Genomic DNA, 20,467 nt, shown 5'->3' with positions numbered 1-20,467 from the left:
AGTTGAGATTTTTACATTTAGCATAGAGGCTTGGAGATGTCTAAGTGGCAATCTTCCTCGTAAATTGGTCCACTTTCAATTTGATCCGGCAGATGATTGTTGTTCGGTAGTTGTAGAAGGTGTTATATATTGGTTTGCTACCAAGATGAATACGATGGATGGTGGGTCTCGTAATCTGATTATTTCATTTAATATCACAAGTGAAGTATTTGGAGTAGTTAACCTTCCAAATAGTTTAGCACACGCCCCGTCTGAACATTCGCACTCCAAGTTTAAACAAAGGGAGTCTCTTATGGTGCTTGACAATTTTGTGAGGAGGATAGAGTGGCGCACGATGCATGGATGATGGAGGTGGTGTTACAAAATCATTTACAAAGGTTTCCACTTTTAGTTATAACACAACCGATTATGTAACAACAATGTGATATAGAAAGAGTGGTGAACATATAGTTGAAATTGTAGAAGGTAATCATGGACATCTTGTTGGTTACGAGCCCCACTCAAAGCATATAGATAATCTTGGAATTTATGGAGTGTAGGATACATTTTTTGTTCATCCCTACATGGAAACACTATTTATGCTTGATCAGCCGACAGCTCGTAATGACTGGACCATGGGAAGTATATCGGGTGTCGATTAAATTCGGGCTTGGGTCTTCGGTAGCGATTCAGGACTGAAACCGATGAAAAAAACATGCCTCTGCTAGAGTACTTAACATCAGTAGTAGAAGGGATAGTGCTTTCATCTAAAAGGTAAACGAGTTTTTAATAGATTATCAGTTGATTTATTCAAGGTTATAATGAACGACTAAATTTTCCTTAAGGTTGTTGGAAATGTGAAGGGGGCGATGTGACAACCGGTGATTTACGGCTCTTAATTACGTGTTTACAACACAAATTAACTTAATTAGGCCTATGGAGTGCCTAGGAACGTTTATCCGACTTTACAGTACGCATATGAAGATTCGCGTGGAATCTGCGGAACATCAAACGACAACGAACTAATACCGTACAAAATACTGACAACGCCGACAAGTATGAATGTTACACGAAAATTTTATGCTTATGAAATTAATTTTGTGAATTTATTAGGCTTCCGTGCGACACAAATGCAAACGTGAACTAAAAACGCGATGGTAGGAAACGCATCGGCAACGAAACGGAAGCAAAAGAGACGCCTGTCACCTTCAGAACCTACATTTTACGCTATATTTAGCTCCGTCATGAAATCTTAGTAACTATAGTCGAAACCAGATCAGAAAACGAATTAGAAACGGTAACAAGGTAATCTTTCGCGATTTTTACCGCAACCGACTAACGAGGGCGTCCAACATCGAATACCGACACTATTTTATATATTTTTAAATCAAAATTTATAGTTCACGATATTTTTTTTACATTAATATGGTTATGATAACAGGTCTCGTAGGGACGAGCGGGCCACTTTAAAACACGAGAATCGGGCTTGTGGGCCTTGGGCCCAAGCCCAAAGCCCATTATACAATTATAAAAGGGGTCCATAACCCCCTAATCTTCATTGTACAGACATTTATTATACACACACAAAGGAAAGGTCTTTCCCTCTCTCTCGATTTCATTCAACAAGCAGACCACACACACAAACACACCTCACCTTCCTCTCTCTCTCCCGTGTTTTGACCGGAGATCGGAACTCCGGCGCCCCGTTCTTCTCCGGCGAGACACCTCTGACGTCACACACCACTCACACCATCCTTATACCCCCCCTCTCCGGATTCTGATTTACGGCTGCCACCACCATCTGGTGGTGGCATGCGGCGGCGCTACACAGAGAAAGACGAGAGAGAGAGAGCTGAGGAGAAGAGAGAGAGAGAGAACCGACAGTCCGGGGGTTGGTGCCATTGACCGGCGGGCATAGTGTTTATCCGGCAAGTTCACCGGTTTCGGGTTCAACTTGGTTCAGGTTCATATAGATACGGCCCATACAGGCCTATACTAGACATATAAGAGAAACAAAAAAGACCAATTTCTTGGACATATGATTAGCGAGTGTGGTATCCAGGTGGATCCCGCTAAGATAGAAGCCATCATGAATTGGGAAGCACCAAATACACCATCTGAGATACGCAGCTTCTTAGGATTGGCTAGATATTATAGAAGATTCATTGAGAACTTATCAAGAATAACCACTCCTTTGACTACCCTGACCCGCAAAAACGTCAAGTTTGACTAGGGTCCCAAGCAGCAAGAATCCTTTGAGATTCTGAAGCACAAGCTTAGCAATGCTCTAGTTCTAACTCTACCTAAGGGTATTGAGGATTTTAGTGTGTATTGTGATGCCTCACATACAGGCATGGGCTGTGTGCTTATGCAGAGAGGCAAAGGGATTGCATATGCATCACGACAACTAAAAGTACACAAAAGGAATTACAACACCCACGACTTGGAGTTGGGTGCCGTTGTATTTGCACTAAAGTTGTGGAGACACTACTTATATGGCACGAAGTGTATCATATACACTGACCATAAGAGTCTCCAGCATCTGTTTAACCAAAAAGATTTGAATTTGTGACAACACCGCTGGATGGAAACTTTGAATGACTATGATTGCGAAATTCGCTATCATCCAGGCAAGGCAAATGTGGTTGCCGATGCGTTGAGTCGCAAGGAAAGGGTTAAGTCGATTCAGATTAACGCCAAGAGTATTGAACTCAAAATTTGCTTAAATGAGAAGCTAGTAGATGCTCAAAAGCAAGCCTTGTTAGAGACTAACATTTCTAGTGAAGGATTGGGTGGAACTGTGGATCAGTTGTCACCTGGAAAAGATGGAATCCTGAGATTTAATGATCAAATCTGGATTCCTACATTCGGAGGAATCAGAAATCTGATCCTCCTGGAAGTGCATAATTCTAAATATTCTGTTCATCCTGGAGGTGACAAGATGTACCAGGATTTGAGAAGGAATTATTGGTGGATGGTTATGAAGAAATCCATAGCCACTTACGTAGCTAAGTGTCTGACGTGTTCAAAGGTTAAAGCTGAACACCAAAAACCGTCAAGACTTCTACGACAGCTTGAGATTCCCACATGGAAATGGGAAATGGTAACTATGGATTTAATCACCAAGTTACCCAAGACCAAACGTGGCAATGACGCGATTTGGGTCATTGTTGATAGGCTAACGAAGTCAGCTCATTTCTTGCCAATCAAAGAGACTTATAGTTCTGACAAATTGGCTAAACTATATGTGGACAAGATTGTGTCCCTACATGGCGTGCCAGTATCTATTGTATCCTAGAGAGATACTAGATATACATCTCACTTCTAGAAGAGTTTCCAGCAATCATTAGGCACGAGATTGAACTTCAGTGCGACTTACCATCCTCTGACTAATGGGAAGAGTGAGCGTACTATCCAAACATTAGAAGGCATGCTTAGGGCATGTGTGATTGATTTGGGTGGTAGTTGGGATGACCATCTACCCTTAATAGAATTCTCCTATAACAACAGTTATCATACAAGTATCAAGGCCGCTCCTTTTGAAGCCTTGTATGGGAGAAAATGTAGAACGCCTATTTGTTGGGCTGAAGTTGGGGAAGCCCAACTATCTGGACCAGAAATTATCCTAGAGACCACGGAAACGATGGTGCAGATCCGTGATCGTCTCAAAGCTGCCAGAGATAGGAAGAAAAGTTATGTAGACAAGAGGCGGAAATCTCTTAAGTTCCAAGTAGGGGACAAGGTCTTACTGAAAGTATCACCCTGGAAGGGTGTAATGCGTTTTGGAAAGAAGGGCAAGTTGAGCCCGAGGTATATAGGACCATTCGAGATAATTGAATGTGTCAGTTCAATGGCCTATAAGCTTAAACTGTCGGAGGAGCTTAGTGGGATTCATAATGTGTTCCACATCTATAACTTAAAAAAATGCCTAGCCGATGAGTCGCTAGCAATGTCACATCATGATGTGCAAATTGATGAAAACCTGAAGTTTGTTGAGAAATCGATTTCGATCGAGGATCGACAGGTTAAGAAGCTCCGAAGGAAGTTAATACCTATTGTAAAGGTCAAATGGGATGCCCATTGTGGTCCCAAGTATACATGGGAGGTTGAGTCCACTATGCGACAAAAGTACCCCTATCTTTTTGAATAAAATCTCGAGGTCGAGATTTCTCTTAAGGGGTGAGGACGTAACACCTCGAAAATTTCATAGAATAATATATTGACACGTGTCCACTCTCAAATATGCCTAATAATTTGGACGAGAGGGACTATTTTTACCAATATTGGAAAGTTTGAATGAGAAGGGACCAAATATGAAAATCTCAAAATTTTGAGTTTTGAAGATCTTATACGAACCGCAAGGGTTTACCCCTTACGGTCCGTAAGCATTTGAAAATAATGGATCTGGTCATCGTATACGGACTGCAAGACTTGTATCTTTACGGTTCGTAAGCTTATTTAAATCTGTGTGCGCCTAAGGGGCTTACGGACCGTAAGCTCTAGACCCATACGATCCATAAGCGACTGCCAGTGGCAGTTTTGTTTGGAGGCCAAGTTTCTCTGCAACATTGACACCTCTCTCGCACATTGCCACCCTTCCTCAGCTTTCGCCACGACCATGGACACTTGGGGTGATCCTACATCACCTTTAACACCTGTCTTGATCTCCATACAACCTCCTCAACTATAAATAGGACTTTTGAGTCCTTGAACATCCTGCACCTTTCTCATTCTCCTCTCTACTCTCTAACCTGGAAGTTCCTGATCATAAAGGATCATTCCCTTAAGTTCTAAATATTCCAAGGATCACAAGTAAGTGTTCCTTTCCAGCTCTTTCATTTAGTAGGCTAATATTTTTAGCCGAAAGTCAAACAAATTGAGCTTTGACTTTCGGTTTAGACCATTATGGTCCAGCCATTGTTTGAATCAAACATGGCTATCTAATCTTAATAAGGTAGGTGTTAATCCCTCAAAAGGGCACCTCCTGGAAATCACGTTAAGTTGGTCAAATGACAGGTCAAAGTTAAATTAATTAAAAGGTCAAACGGCAAATTTTCAGAAAAAACTTATAAAATGAAGTTGTAAATGTTTAAACTCGTGTTTTTAACACTAAATCAGTTAGTAACTAATATCAGAACACGTATGAACATGTTCAGCCCGTCATTTCCAGTTTATATGTTGGTTCGCAACCGAACGTCAAGTAGTTTGACTTCTACTTTGACTTTCGATTCTGACCCGATTTATTGACTTTAGCTACTGATTCTAAGTTGCACTATGATCATATTATCGTGTAGAATAACCCTCTGTGGTTATACTACTTGATCATAATCAGTTTCTGAGTTTTTATACAAGTTCTTATAATATGCCTATTATTAACCAAAATGCCCTTTTTGTGCAAAACATTGTTTTAATCAATGATAAACATATGAAATGGATAACATAATGATATGGTAATGTAATTAACATGTTTTGTCAGAATGAACTTGTTCATAACATAAGTTTTTATACAAGTTCATGAATTATGCCATATAACGACTAAAATGTTCTTATGGTGCATAGTTTGGTTTTAAACCATAATGATCACATAAACTTGATAACCTACTGATTTTATAACATAATTAAAAGATTTTGGCATATTGAACATGTTTATAGCTCATCTAATCACCCGATACCGCCTATGCGCGTACGGTTAGCTTATCTAACTAGTTTACGTAAGTTTACCGTGTCACGTCCCCCGACCCTACCCTGGACGGAATCGGGAGTCGCGAACAACCAAGTGGTACCGGTGGTTATTTTTGAAAATTTTGTAGCGGAAATTTCATCAGGACCGTGAGTTAGGAAAAATATCAGAGTTTAGAAACAACGGATTTTATTTATTAAATAGATGGGATAAAACCCATGTTTTACAAAGGTAGCTTTAATATGGGATAAACCCGAATACACAAAACAACTTTTCATAATTTAATTGAATTGATAAATTAAGCCACTTCTGTAAGCCTTGTTGGTGTCGTATCCAACTCTTATTCCGATCTACTGTAATTACCTGAAACGCGTTTTAAAAAGGTTTTGTCAGCAGGAAATACTGAGTGAGTTCATTCAGTTTGCACAAAATGACCCATAGTTATAATTTACAGTATTAAGAGTGATTACAATGTCTATACATGTCAACCATATACCCACGGTATTTGTTACTCGACCACCCATTGGCTATCTCGTTGTCCAATGGTGTCTGTGACTATGGTCATATCACCCCTTGGCTATCTCGTTGTCCAATGGTGATAGATTAACAAGTAATGTATACAAAACCCCACATACCGGTTGTAATGAAGACCACAAAGACTTAATCCCTGTAATTATAACTTTGAAAACAAACATGATTTTGAAAGCAAAATTAGTAAAAAAGAGAATGACTCACATTATAAGCATGCAGTATTGATTTAACAAGCTTCCTGATTCAAATTCTTCTGAGAATTAGCATCTACTTTGATTGTAAGTGTATGGGGTAGAGTTTAGCCTACTGATAAGCCTGATAACCTATTTTAAACAATAATGCACACGAAACTAGGTAAGTAACTGAATACAACTTTTACGATAAGCTCACGAGATTAAAACCCTCACGACGAATGACAAAGTGTGATACTTAAACATCCAGCGGATTCGCAACGAATGACAGAGTATAGCCCGAGTTCGGGCGACATTCAAACATCCTGTCGGAATCACGACGAATGACAAAGTATAACCCAATTTGAGCAACATTTAAACATTCATTGGATAGTTTCAATTGATCGGATATTGAATCGTAGCAGTGATCGAGTTAATACCCTGTATCGTAGCAGCGTTTCGTGATCGTGTGTGTTTTTATAGTAAACGGATGATATCTCGCAGCACGAATTGAATTTTAACGTCGAACCAACGCCAAAACTCAAGTCCCACACCCCTCTATATATACTGGAAAATGGCTCCCTCGCGTGGCGCGCGGGGTGCCACCCTACCATAGGGTAGCCCTCGTGTGTTTGTAGGCTGGGTGAGTCGACAGAACAAGAAAATTCGATTTCAATTAAAAACTGTGTTGATAATATCAAATGGGAAATCCCCCCCCCCCCATGAGTTTTAGGGGCCCTGATCCTGATTCTGATTGTTCTGAAAATTTTAGGGTTTATGCAGGATTACTTGGGGTCTCAAATAAGGTTTCTTATTTGCCAAAATAAAATAATAAATAGTAGTTTTTGGTGAATCACAAAAAGGGAATAAAACGGTGAGAAAAGAGAATAACTCACTTTGTAACTTTAGGGTTCAACTAGAAAATCTCCTGGTATAAATCTTGGGTATAACTTCTAAGCTATTAAAAATATATAATGCACTCGTGTTAAGTATAGTACCCCTAATTCAACCTTGTCCCTATATCACGAGACAGAACCCAAACGAACTTAGTCAGGCAGAGCCTTGACATGCGTTATGGGGCTCAGATCAATCGGAAAGGGTAGCGGTGATCGGGAGTTAAAATACTTAAAACGAGGCAGGGTTTTGGAGTGAAATATTAAAGATAAAAAAAAATTATAAAAAATAATAAAAAAATAAAAAGTAGAATTCTAAGGAGAGGGGCGACGAGAATTAGAGAGATACATGCAAAGTTAAAAGTTAGATGTGACTCTTATTTATACTGATTTCCCAAAAGAATGGAAAGCATGCATAAGGTCCACGTAGCCTATGCATATTAATTTGTTTTCATACACGTCCACTACTAACATAAATGCATGCATACTTTAGTTTTAGTTTTGATGTGATACAGGACACGTATACATAGAAATATATATATTGAATATTATGTTTTATTTTATTATTATAAATTATATATGTACACGTATAACACTAGTTAGTTTTATTATTATTATTATTATTATTGTTATTATTATTATTATATTCGAAATGTAAGATGGGACACGAAACAAGTTTTTATTTCAAATATATATATTTTATTATTATTTTATTATTATAATTAATTTAGCTGCTTCACTTATTTGGCGCGTATAACTTTTAAAATATGATGTTTTATAAAATAATGAATATGTCATTAGAACGAGAATATTCTCATCTACATTTTGAACCAAGTTTTATAAAAACAGAGTAGGTTCAAATATAATGTATTTTTATAATTTAATTATTAAACGGTTCATGGGTCCGTTTAAATGCTTCATATTTCTAATCTTCAACTTACCCGTAATCTACCCGTCTAATAATATAAGTTTTTATATACTTTTATTTTATTTAGAAAGGTCACCCATATACAGGCCAATTAATTATAATATTTCAACCAACTATATAAAATAGTTTCTAAAACTATTTGGGTCGAATATTTATATTTAAAAATAAACTAGTTACTAGTTACTAGTGGTTAATAAATTTAACCAAACCTATAATTATTACATAAAAATAGAAATGTTACATACCGAAACGGGACAATTCTTTCAAATTTATTTCAAATTCCAGAATGTATATTGTTTATCCATATTATACAAGTATTAGTACTTGTGAGGATTAAACTACATTCTATCAGGTCATCGCTTAATCTAGCGTATTGTACCGTTCTCATTATTTTAAGTTAACCGGTCCAAGTCTATGACTTGAATAAGACCCATTAACATTCTAATTGGTTATTATACCATTCATTCCAGACTAACGGATTCCAGTATATTGCAACCAAGCTTAGTTAGATGATAAAGGTTGTGATTATTATTTATATCTTGCATTGTGAGATTATTAATCCAGGTAAATACTCTTAATCTATTTTCATGGCCGGCCCTGGGGGTGGGCGGGGAGGACCACCGGCCAGGGTCCGATATTTCATGGGGCACACTTTTTTATGAAAAAACCTGATATGTATATGTAAAATATTTTTTTAATCGGGTACATCCATACATACACCAACATAGGCCCCCTCATAAAACTATTCTTATGGTTTAGATTAGTTATTAATCCCTTTGGCATCAGGTTTAGACCTTTAGTGAGCCAAATACCCAATTTTGTTAAGGCCTAAGGGCACATTTTTTCGAGCTCGAACAGGGTACACGAATTCTCAGTGCCGGCCCTGCCTATTTTCCCTATACGGGCTTGGGATACGGTATATTATTACCGCATGGTCGGGTATGGGATCAAAGACCAATGTGTCGGGAATCCAAATAATCCGTTTTAATTCGTATTGATTGTACTTAAATAATCCGGTAATGCTTAAGAGGAATTTGAAACTCCTTGTACATGAAGCCTAGTAGTCTGTTATTTTATTTTGTAAATTTTCGATCCCCTGTGGATCTTTTGATATATCCGTTTGTATTATATTTTGAACATTCGGACATTATTATTTGTAATAGTATTTCAAATCCAAGACTTCCGTTGTGCTATTTGTGTATTTGATATCAATCTAGTCATGTACCCATCCAGGCCGGGAAATATACGGGGTGTGACACTGATGCATTGATTGCTTTTATGAAAACTTTTAGTAATGCTGATGATGTGAAGGTAAGTGGTGTTAGTGGAACATTGTTTTGTTTTTTGGTTATGTTTGAACCGCATGTGGTGTGGATTCTGATGATGATGATGATGATGATGAATGTGTTTTGTTTCAGTTTTTTGATAAGATGGTTGAAAAGCATTATAGCACGGCAACGGATAAAATGTCTCTTGAACAGGTTTGTTTTGATTTATTTGTATTGTTTTTTGTTAATATTTAGTGAATCAGATGCTACAAGTGCCTTGATTTTTTAGTCTTTATTTTATATATATTCTGGGGGTAGGGATAGTGTACATTAATTCAGAAGTGTGAGAAGTATATTATAGCACTATATATAACACTATATGACACCATATAAACACCGTATAACACTATATAACACTATGTAACACTATATAACACTATACATATATCATAGACATCCTATCAGACAAAATATAGAGTTATATTTGTTATATAATGTTATATAGTGTTACATAGTGTTATATGGTGTTATATGGTATTACATAGTGTTATACAGTGTTTATATGGTGTTATATAGTGTTATATATAGTGTTATAATACACTTCTCACACTTCTGGATTAATGTACATGATCCTCTACCTATATTCTGGTATGGATCATAAGTATGAAAATGGTGCCTTTGGACTGTTCAGGATTTTCTTTGGTGTTGAGACCCTTTCGGGTGTTCTTGTTGGATCTCTTGTCTCGGGTGTACATGTATTTTAAGATTCTTGTTCTTCTCACTTTATTGATGATTTTGCGGTGCTCATGTGTTACTCGAAATTGCTCATGTGTTAATCGGATGCTAAAACCAAGCTTGTTAAATAAAGAGCCTGAGCTAGCTTCTATTATCGAGTTCGAGCAAGCTATATAATTTTTATTTTTATATATTAACTATATATTTATACAATAGTTAGTGTTATAATAATTATGATAAAAAGGTTAAATAAGACATATCGTGTTATATATAGAAGTTATATCTATTATTATATATAATAAATGTGTTAATTTTTGCTGATGTGTCAAGCTATTAGCCCTCTAGATTGTGCATTTTGGCGGGAAAACTTCTGTGTGCTTTTTTCCTTAATTTTGAAGCCCCGAATTAGTCTACCCGACCCACTAAATCGGATCTTATAATACCTTTTTTTTTCTCATTCCGCTTCTTACTGTTCATATTGTTTCTCTGAAACCCTAACTACACTCCCTTTCTCTGAAACCCTAACTACAGCCGCCTTCAACAATCTTCGTATCATCATCATCGTTCAATCCCAGATCTTCATCATCCTTTTTTTAAAACCTAGCTGTCAACAACGATTTTTTTCATCTTCTTGTGAGGTTTTTTCTACACAGATCTAAAACGCAGGTTTAATTCGATCCAAGGCAGCACAACGGCATCAATCACAATTCTATTTATTCTTCCTAATAGGTTTCTTCTCTCTGGAAACCCTAACATCTATAGCCATTTTATTATTCATTCGAATTCAACATGTTCAGTTGAGTGGTTTTTTGTTCAGATTTGTTCATCAATTTGATGTTAAATTCGATTTTGATCTTACAACTATCTTCCTCTCTGTCATTTTCTTTTTTTCTGATTACGGTTTTTTACGAATCCATTTACAGTTACTATGGAGAAATCAGAGTCGGTGGTAGCCAAAACAAGAGGGGAGCATAGATTTCGACTGGTTGGAAGAGAGAGAAAAGACGAGGGTGATGGCGGATTCAAGCGATTCCATATCTGTTGATATGGAAACGATTTATCTTGGTGGAAAGGTGAGTTCTTGAATACCCATTTGAGTTTTTAGTGGAAAATGTTTCAAAATGTTTCAGTTTGTGGATTGCACGCAAGGTGTTTGATGTAATGCTTGAATGGGATAACGGTTTTTTTTTTTTTTTTTCATAATTTTTGAGTTTATATTGATGGTTCTCTATGTTTTTGGTGATTTAGTGGTGTTTTTTGTAACTATTATGAAGATTTTTGATGATTCTAACCAGATGGTCAACATAAAGTACTGTTTTGATTATTGATTTTATATTGTTTGGAAAGTAAAGTTTGCAATTTTTGACATCAAATGTGTAAAGTTTGCATTTTTGGGTAGTAAAGTGACTAATCTACGCGAGACAATCCTACCAATTTATTTGTTTCAATCTATGTCATGATTCGGAGTGAAATTGAGTTATATAGACAATTTTATGACCAATTTTCTTAGCTCCCACATTTAGGTTTCATGTTGCACAGTTGCGGTCAAGTTAAGTTCTACAGAAATGATAATAAAGAATTTTCTTAGCATCCTCCATTCAGGTTTCAGGTCCACTTGACTCAGATACCAAAGAGACAATTATTGGCAATGCATTATTTCGCTTGCAAAGGTATTCAAGGAGTTAGTTATCTCAATATGTTTCTCAATTTATATATCTTGACATTGTGTTTGACTTAAAACCCTATGGTTCTCACAGTGATATTGATGATCCTCACACCTTTGCTGACCTATTTGTATCCAGTTCTGATCCGTAAGTAGCAATTTTTTACTTTCCCTAAAAATATTCTATTTTTACGAATATTTATTTTTTTATTTTCAGGATTTTACTCATGAGAGCATGTGCATACTATCCAAATTATGGCTGGGAGCATTTGGTATTGTTCTCGTGCTTCAAAAGAAGAGGTTTATTCATCTTTGTCAAAAAATCAAACATATTACCTTATTCAACTTTCTTAATCTTGATAATGATCGTGCAGATTGTCTTCAGAAGATTATGGTGTCATTGGTTTGAGATATGGGTCATCGAATATATCACTAAGAGCCACACTTATGCCATATTCATGTACATAGGTTCTGTCAGTTTTCATTTGCGAAATTTTTGGGCCATTTTTTTATAATAATATTTTTTTAATTGGAGTTAGAGATGAATTTCCTAAATCTGCATGGTTGGTCAGCAAGATAGGAAGGTAACTGTTGGTGTGCAGTTCGACCCTAAATGTAAGTTTCTTCATTAAAGAAAAACCTGTTACCTTTTACGTGCTTATTGATAGATTTATAGCTTGACAACTTCGTATTGTTGTTGGTTGAAAGTTGAAAAGAAGGAAGATGCAAGATATAGAAATTTAAAAAATTGGAATTACGCCATACGCTATGGGCTTGGAACCGGAAGCCCGTTGAGCCCGTCATTCAATTTTGGTCTTGAACTTGCACAAAATTTGCAGGTTTGCCTCTGGCTAATGTTTCTTACCTTATCATTGTTGATTTGTTTCATCATATGCTTTTACTAAATTTATTTCCTCTTAAGCACTCAAGACTAAATTTTCTTTATAATATTCATTGTGCAGTTCATAGTCTCCTTTTATCAACATGTGGTGGTCCAAAGAAGGGTAATATGTGTGTGCGCATCTGTCTTCTGTCTGTAAGTTGAAGCTGATATAAGCTGTTTATTGCAATTGTATTGGTGAAGAATCCTCTTGAAGATAATGAAGTTGTTGGAATCACAAACTATATAGACTTTGGGTTTGAGTTGCAAACAAGGTAAACTTTGGGGGTGAGATATGAAAATCTATCTGCTAATTTTTCAAATAAGGGATCTAAGTCCTTAAATCTTTCGACAGAATTGACGATGAAAAGACATCAAACGACATTCACGATTCAACCTTTCGTGTTGCTGCATCTTGGCAGGCCAATAAGAACATCTTGGTCAAGGCAAGTCCTTGACTTTTTTCTATTATTTACTTATATACATGTAGGCCATATAGAAATTTTTTTTTTTCCTTTAGACAAAAGCGGGGCCCCTAGGTTCATCGTTCTGTTTAGCCTTCAAGTCATGGTGGAAACCTTCGTTCACTTTTAGCATGTCAGGTTATTATTTTTATTTTTTCTGAAATCATCTATCATTCTTGAGATTGTGTGTAATCTTGATTAAAGGCTGTTCTTGGAGAGTAGAATTAATCTCTTTTTAGTTACACATTTTTTAACGATCTTATTTTTATCAAGATTTCATCATCTACAATTTCTGTATGATATTAGGTCTATTTTGCCAATGGGCTCTTTTGACTCTAGAAGATAAAAATGTCCACTAAAACCCATCTCATTAATCTTGACAGCAAACCAGAATGATGATCGATGATCTGATCAATGATTGTTTTAGATTCTTGAATTTACTCGCTCTTTAAGATATTTTATATTAATTTGTTTTTGTTTGTTTGTGTTTCTTGAATTGAACGCATATTGGGTATTCATATGGTTCTGATGTTATCATTTTTCTTAACTCACCTGACAAGTCTTGATAGGTTTTAAATTTAATTGCATACTGTTGGATTTTAACAAATTAGCGACTCTATGATCAGGCTCTTATTGTTTTATAAGCTCATTTATTCGTCGTCCGATGCTCTAGTCCTCCAGCTCCTCGCCATGGTGGAAGATGACAATGGTGACGAAGAACCAGGATAGGTGATACAGTGGAGACGATATAAGCTTTGGCTAAGGGCACACAAGTTGGATCATGCAATGCTTGCCTCTAATCTTCCTTGGACATGTAGAATGGTACAGCTATGGTTTTACTGCAACACTTCATATGATTTTGGTTTGAATCAATCATCTGTGTCTAATGCAGCTTCAATTATGAAGCATAGGTGGATGAACCAAAAACTAAGGATGAGGCTACGGAAGAAGCAGAAAAAGAGCTAGAAAGGATAAGCAAGTTCTTGAGCAATTTGAGCTAGAAAAAGGAAGCCATTGATCAAACAACTCAATATCAAAGCCCTTGCCCTCAAGAAGGTAATCTTCTGCCTACTAAAACAAATGTTTTTATTAATTATTTATTTTAATGTTTCAATTTTTTTTATTCATGTCTTTGTTCTTGATTGTGGATTGACCAGAGTTCTTTTCCTTTACTAACACAAATTTACATATGTTTGTTTTAGGTAAAATATGATAGATTTGGAAATAAGTTCTTTGCAATTCAAGAGTTTATTGTAATTTTGTCAGATTTTATTCACTGCCATTCTTGGAGCGTTTTATAACTGTTGAAAAGGTATATAGATCTATACTATACTAGGATTTTGCATACCGAAGTTATTACTGTTGAAAAGGTATATAACTAAACAACTTATTGAATTACATGGGTCTTCAAGTCGTTACTTATAGAGGTTTATGATTTTGCATCTGCTATTTATCCAGTTGAATAATGTGGTTTTATTTTATAGATCTATACTATACTAGGATTATTGTTTCTTTACCATAATAACTTTGATGATGTGTTAGTGATTGTCTTTATGTATTCTCTTTTTTAATATAAATTATTGCAGGCGGTCTCTCATGGGAGTTCAGTACATGATATAGTGTATATGCTCTTTAATGGATTGTAGAAGTTAATGGGAAACTAACTCTTAATGTAACAAAGGTACATATTATAAAAGCTTTTATTAATGAGGTCACAATGGATATTGTTTAGCATGTTGTGGTCTAGAGTTGACTAAAATTTCTAATATTTTCATTTTTATATTCATAAAAAGATTTAAGGGTGTGTTGATGACTATTGAACCCGTATATTATTGTTGCTTTTGATTGTAATTTAAATTTTCCTACCCGGGTATCTACCCGGGGAATAACCTAGTTGAAATATATACATGAAAACTCATAAATCGGTTAATGATTAAATGATTAATAAACGAGCCGAGGTTGAGGTTTAGAAACATAAGATCGAACCGAGTCGAGTTCAAGCTCGAGCTATATAAGTATCTTCTATATTTTTAAATATTCTTAAATATACAATTTACTATAATGGATTGGTAAAATATACCAGATTATAATATAACGTTCAAGCTTTATAGGTCTCATTTTTCTATATTCTTGATTTGTAAATGGTCTTGTAAGTATTTCAATACGAGAGCAATTCAAATAAGAAGACACACTCAACTTCAAGGTCATTATCTTCTGTATTCTTAAATATACAATTTACTATAATGAATTGCTAAAATATACCAGATTATAATGTTCAAGCTTTATAGGCCTCATTTTTCTATATTCTTGACTTGTAAATGGTCTTGTAGAAGCACATCTCCGACTATGTATGGACAAAATTTAACTTCCGCTAGAGGATCTTATGGTAATGGAGAACGGCATTCAGATCTACTTGGTTGTTGTTCCGAGCCGAATATGTGTAGTACGTTCTCTACTCTATACTAAGTTACTAGCTAATATTTAACTTCTGCTTTCATTCGTATGACGGTCAAAGCATACATGGTTTGCTTTTGTGTCTTGGGTGTTGTTAGTAAACGAGATCATAACAATCAAAATTGTTCATTCATAATTGATTAATTTCATTTTAGTTATTTTCCAGCTGCACTCATTTTTGGTACATAATAAATTTTATAGTGAAGTTTAGACTTGGAGCTAGCTATCTAGAATGATTGGTTATTATTAGACTATATAACCATACCCCACTATCCACAGTTTGATTATTTGTTTTAGATCCTGCCACTATTTGAAGTTTAAAAACATAAAACTCATGGTCGTTTGACTGATCTTTTTTTTTTTTTCTTAAATAGTCGTTTGACCAATTTTTTTAATATATAACTATTTGATTGTTACAAAAGAGTACGTAGAAGCATAACCCAATCAAAGATGTCATGTAGGCTTGTACACTTAAATACCTCACCATGTGATGACACATCAGCACTAGACTAAAAATTGGCTCAATTATGGACAAAAAGACGAAAATGGCGTGGGCATTTTGTTTAATCAACATCTAAGCCTTAAAATGATCTTTCTTGACATTTAAACCAAATATGTAACAGTTAGCGATTTAGGGTTTAGGGTTTAGTCGTTACATTTTGTATTAAAACGAGTTGACGCAAACCCGCGCGTTACGGCGGGACCAGATACGGTTCCGAAAATTTATTAAAATGGTGACGCTATTTTTAGATGTTCAAATTACATAAAAGCTAATAGAAAATTTCTCCGGGTTAGTTCAACGGTTCAGGTCAGCATAATAAAAATACAATACAATAAAAAACATCGCTATTAGAATTTAAACAGATAATATAAATATAATAAAATTAAAAGATAAAATAATAATATAATAAAATAAAATTAGTTTGTGTGTAGTAAATTGAATAATCCATATTTTATGTTATAGTAAATTGAATAATCAATAAAATAATAATTAAGTTTTCAGTTGACATTTTTATATAAATAAAAGCATAAAAAAATAAGAGCATTTAGCTTATCTCTTGGAATTGCGCTCAATTTAAAAAAAAAATCCAATTACAAACTCTTCTTCTCCGTATCACAGTAGCAAAAGAACTTTCACGCAGTCGCCTCCGTCATTTCCGGAAAAATAAAACTTGCAATGAAAGTTATTTCTCTCAGTTCTCTTGTTTCTAATGGCAAAGTTCAACGATTTTATATTATTACATACATAATTAGCAACTTAATGGTAACTCAGGCATGTAAATTAATAATTATATATAATAATATAATTAGCACCAACATAAAGTTTAATGAGAATACATCTGAGATACATTCGAGATAATCAATGATTTGGGTTGGAGGCAATAGAGAGAAAGATGATGACCGCCCGCCACCAAGAACACCGGAACCAAAAAAATTATCGGAATCGACGGCATCGGAGCCGGCGACAGAAACAACAATCAACCCACCACGAAAAGCATGGTGACCACTGATCCAAATTCCAATGCCCCAGCCGTACTCGATGCTTTCCATATTTGTTTCTCGAATTTGTTAGAGAACAATTTGGTTTCATTCTGCCCGGCGAGTGATGATGTGCATCTCACGGAATTTGTTTGTTTGAATGTGTACATGTAAGTTTATGTATATTATGTTGGGGTATGTGCCTATTCGGAAGGGTACGATGGTTGCATGGCGGTTTTCGCGACGGTTTGAAGTTTAGTGCGGTTATTCGGTGACGTGTGAGTTTTGGTGGGTATGTGTTTGAATTGAAAGGGCACGTTGTGTTGGGGTATGTGCTTATTCAGAGGGGTACGATTGTCGTATGGCTGTTCGGTCATCCGGTGTGTTTGAGTTTAGTGGGTATGTGTTTAAATTGAAAGGGCACGTGTGAGTTTAGTTAAGTTACTTTTTTTATAAGGGTATAATGACATGTTTTGTGTATTAATATAAAACGGTGTTTCGTGTTTTGTGTACCCAATAATTAAAGACATTATAATAATTGGTAAATAAAAAATTTGACATTTTATAATACACAAAATTCATTTCATAAGATATAACATCGTTTTTTTAAATGTGCATATGTTTTATTATTATAAGTTGCATAAACTCTCAAGACATAACATTCTGCTAAATAACCAAAATACGAGAGTCATTACATTCGTTTACATAAGTTGCATAAACTTAAATACGGCTAACGACAAATACAAATACGGACAAAAAAAACAAAATCCAATAGATTATCAAACAGGTGTCCCTATTAAGAACGACCCTTGGATTTTTATTTTCCATTTCTGCTACTTGCTCTTTATACATTCGAACCTCCTCTCTCAAAAACTTGACTTCATTTTCAAGTAATGCTTTCGTATCCATCAAACCTCGGATGACTTGAACTGACCGAGGACACATGGGAGGGTCGATCCACGCAAAGAATTTGCACCGAGAACGCTGAAACCGAAGGCGAATTAATATATATCATTACCACTATACAAACCATAATGCATAAGTTACAACAACCATTGTATCAAGATGTTTTTAAAGTACATACCAATTGCACGCAGGTGTAAAATTGACGCCCGGGATTAATATCCGTCCAAGATGTTTTTATCCCAGCTTGCCTTCCACATCTACACATAACCATTGTGAATGTAAAAATGGATATGGATTACACTTTCTCGTACGTAATATTAGAAAAAAAAAGAATCAATACGCCACTCATAGCACAATGAGATGCGTATAAAGTACAAAATCCAACCACTTTTTCAGAAAAAGTAAATACATATGCCTCACATAGTGCTATGAGGTCCGTATAAAAAAAGTTAGGTGGTGTATATGCCTCACATTGACCTATACGGTCGTATACACTGACACCTTTTCAGAAAAAGTAACCGGTTACCCTTTCTTTAACTAATACTTTCTTTTAAGGCTCATGCTTACTAGATCCCCAAAAAGTTCTTGGACCACACGAGACCAACGTTGGACCACACGATGAAGATCCGAAAGTACACACACACGCACAGATTCTTTGTCTCTCGTATTGTTATTGCTCTCGTATCGCTCCATACGCTCGGAGTATTTAAGGTTTGTTCGTATTCTGTATTTTTATGTTTAGTTTTCATTTTTTCTCTGATTTTGGTGGGTTTTTGTGGTTGACGGTTGTGTTGTTTTGTGGGTGGTGGGCTGTGGTGGTTTTGGGTGGTTAGGTGGTGGTTGACAGTGGTGGTGGTGGTGGTGTTGTGTAGTCAGTGGTGGCTGTTGTGGTGTTGTGGGTGGTAGGCTGTGGTGTTTGTGGTGAGGTGGTGGGATGTGGTGGTTGAGGTGGTGGGTTGTGGTGATTGAGGGTGGTAGGTTGTGGTGGTTGACGGTGGTGAGGTGGTGTTGTGTTGTGGGTGGTAGGCTGTGGTGGTTGAGGGTGGTAGGTTGTGGTGGTGGTGGTGTGTTGTGGTAGTTGGGATGGTGGTTTTGGTGGTGGTTAGGTTGTGGGTGGTCGGCTATGGTGGTGGGTGGTCGGTTGTGGTGGTAGTGGGTGGTCGGCTATGGTGGTAGTGGGTGGTCGGCTATGGTGGTGGTGGGTGGTCGGCTGTGGTGGTGGTGGTGGTGGTGTTGGTGGTGATGGTGGTGTTGTTTGTTTATTATATTTTACAATATAATTTCTAATATCGAGTCTAACACTATAATTCTATGTTTTTTAACAGGATATCGAAAGTCGGTGTTTTGACGGTGGTGGAAACGTAATTTTTATGGAGAAGTGCACTGCGTTCATCTTTCAGATTCATACGCCGGGACGTCGGTCTAGGGTGAGGTGCTTGGCGGTGGGGGATGCATCATCCAACATCAATAGCCAAGTCACCCGGTGTAGTCTTGATAGCATCTACCGACGCGCGGCAGTTCCGTCACCGGCATCTACCGACGCCTTGTAGTTCCGTGACCACCATATACCATTACGCGTCTGAACCGGCTTTTAAACCGGACGAAATCTACGAAGAAACTGTTCGATTTCACGGTTTGTTTGAGAACCTGATTCAGATACACAACGGTCTCTTTGCTTCGTCCACTAGAACTATTTATGTATGCATTCTTTTGGTAGTTAACAACCAAAAGAATGCATACACAAATAGTTCTAGTGGACGAAGCAAAGAGACCGTTGTGTATCTGAATCAGGTTCTCAAACAAACCGTGAAATCGAACAGTTTCTTCGTAGATTCCGTCTGGTTTAAAAGTCGGTTCAGACGCGCGATGAAATAACCGATTCTATTCCCAACTCACGACATTGCCTTGTGTTTAAAATCTCAATTGATGAAGGGTTTGTCATAAGAACAGGTTCATCAAATCGAGAATCAACTTCTTCATCATATTTTCATGCATTTCCATTAGCCACAGTTGTACGAAGAAACTGTTCGATTTCACGGTTTGTTTGAGAACCTGATTCAGATACACAACGGGTTCGTGTGAATCTAAGTAATAATATGTAATAGTTAGCGATTTAGGGTTTCGGCTATGTATTGTATTAAATTTTGTATGAAAGTGTTGTGTTTTGTGTTATTTTATCAAACAATGTTCACTTACATTTGCGTTTTGGATTATAGAGAATTTTACGTTTTATAATAACACTTGATAAAAAAAATGTAGAAGTTTTATAATACTAATTAAAAAAAATGGTGACGTTTTATAATAACACTTGATAAAAAAATGTAGAAGTTTTATAATACTAATTAAAAAAATGGTGACGTTTTATAATAACACTTGATAAAAAAAATGTAGAAGTTTTATAATACTAATTAAAAAAAAATGGTGACGTTTTATACTA

At 36.1% G+C, this 20,467-nt stretch overlaps 1 pseudogene; it reads left to right on the top strand.

The window, feature by feature from the left end:
* Positions 1 to 10,643: 10,643 nt before the first annotated feature.
* Positions 10,644 to 15,803, top strand: LOC110916207 (annotated as a pseudogene).
* The last annotated feature ends 4,664 nt before the right edge of the window (positions 15,804 to 20,467 follow it).

The sequence above is a fragment of the Helianthus annuus genome, chromosome 16 (genome assembly GCF_002127325.2).
Source record: "Helianthus annuus cultivar XRQ/B chromosome 16, HanXRQr2.0-SUNRISE, whole genome shotgun sequence".
Lineage (NCBI taxonomy): Eukaryota > Viridiplantae > Streptophyta > Magnoliopsida > Asterales > Asteraceae > Helianthus > Helianthus annuus.
The sequence above is the reverse complement of the archived record's forward strand: the minus strand, read 5'-3'. Positions and strand labels throughout refer to the sequence as shown.